We start from the raw sequence: 1,752 nt of genomic DNA on the forward strand, positions 1-1,752 counted from the left end.
CATCAAAACCTTGGTCATTTTGTTGATTGTATGGAGATTGATTTTGGTAACCTTGGTTTTGGTTGTAAAAGGGTCTTTGATTTTGGTTTCTCATAGGAGGTGGGGGTGTATGTTGTTTGAGGGTTTTGAACATTTTGCCTTTTGTATGAGAGATTTAGATGGAATTTGGTGTTTTCATTGTAATAGTTTGAATAAGGGGTACCACTCTTGTATGCTTGGAAAGCATTCACTTGTTCATTTGTTCCCCTACATTCACTTTGGCCATATCCCAACATTCCACAATTCTCACATATCCCACTTGGGATTGATGAAGATGCCGTCATGGCATTAACATGATGCTTTGGTGATTTTGAGGCTTCTTCAAGTCTAGCCATAGCTTTTTCAAACTTCAAATTGATGGTATCAATGTGAGCACTAAGTTGAGCACCCAATTGAGTAATGGAGTCCACTTCATGCTTTCCTCCTCTAGTAGCCTTGCGAGGTCTACTATATTGTGAGTTATGGACCGCCATTTCCTCAATTTTGTTCCAAGTTTGATTGTCATCAACTTCGGTGAACATTCCATTTGATCCCATGTTGAGAATGTTCCTTGAATCTTCATAAAGACCGTTCCAAAATTGTTGTACCAAGAACCACTCGCTAAGTCCATGTTGAGGACATGAGCGACAAATCCCCTTAAACCGCTCCCAAGCATCATACAAAGATTATTCATCCCTTTGCTTAAAGCCCGTGATTTCAGCTCTTAGCATGTTAGTGTTTTTCGGTGGATAGAACTTTTTGTAGAAAGCTAGAGACAACTTCTTCTAAGAATCAATTCCGAGAGTAGCCTTATCAAGGCCTTTCAACCATTGTTTCGCGGTGCCAATTAGAGAAAAAGGAAATAAGACCCATCGTATTTGGTCTTGGGTTACACCGGTTTGAGAAATCGTATCACAATAGTCACAAAAAGTCTCCATATGAGAATGAGGGTCTTCACTAGGCATCCCCTCAAATTGGCTTCGTTTGACTAATTGGATAAATGCGGATTTGACAATAAAATTTCCGGTTAGATGTTGTGGTGTGGGAGTACCATTGGGTAGGTTCTCCTCGGTGGGTATGGTATGTGATGAAAACTTAGGCATTGTGGGTTGATTTTGTGTTGGGTTCTCCTCACCTTCTCTTGCAAAAGGGTTGATGAACTCAATAGTATTTGGTTGAATATCTACAACCTCACCAATACCTCTAAAAGTTCTCCTAGCTAGTCTTCTATTGGTTGTCAAAGCTCTTTCAATTTCACGATCAAAGGGTAACAAGTCACCTTGTGACCTTCTAGACATGCAAAATATCAAACAACTCGAAAACAATTAGAACAAACCTTGAGGAGTTTTACTTCCCTAAGGCAAAGAAAGACACAACTAATAACAATATCAGAAAATCTAAATCAAGTTAACACCGTCCCCGGCAACGGCGCCATTTTTTGGTCGGGATATTTTTACTAAATCTTTCGGTTACTTGTCGTTAGGAGCACCTAGACCAAAACACAATTTATAACTTCACAAACAACTCTACAATTAGTAAAGAGGCAATTAAAGGTCGGATCCCAAGGGACGGGAATTGAGATGAGATTTCTATTGCAACTAGGGGTGTCATAATTGAAGTTTGATGTAGAAGATCACTAAACTAAATAGCAATGAAAGTAAACAAGCAAGATGAATTAAAAGGGATGTAAACAATTGATATAAAGCACTAGGGTGTCATGGGGTCATAGGGGAT

At 39.2% G+C, this 1,752-nt stretch overlaps 1 non-coding gene across 1 annotated transcript; it reads left to right on the forward strand.

Moving 5' to 3' along the window:
* Nucleotides 1-642: 642 nt before the first annotated feature.
* Nucleotides 643-749, forward strand: LOC141635043 (small nucleolar RNA R71). The gene has a single exon (XR_012539751.1). It is a non-coding gene; the product is annotated as a small nucleolar RNA R71 (small nucleolar RNA).
* The last annotated feature ends 1,003 nt before the right edge of the window (nt 750-1,752 follow it).

The sequence above is a fragment of the Silene latifolia genome, chromosome Y (genome assembly GCF_048544455.1).
Source record: "Silene latifolia isolate original U9 population chromosome Y, ASM4854445v1, whole genome shotgun sequence".
In the NCBI taxonomy this organism is placed as follows: domain Eukaryota; kingdom Viridiplantae; phylum Streptophyta; class Magnoliopsida; order Caryophyllales; family Caryophyllaceae; genus Silene; species Silene latifolia.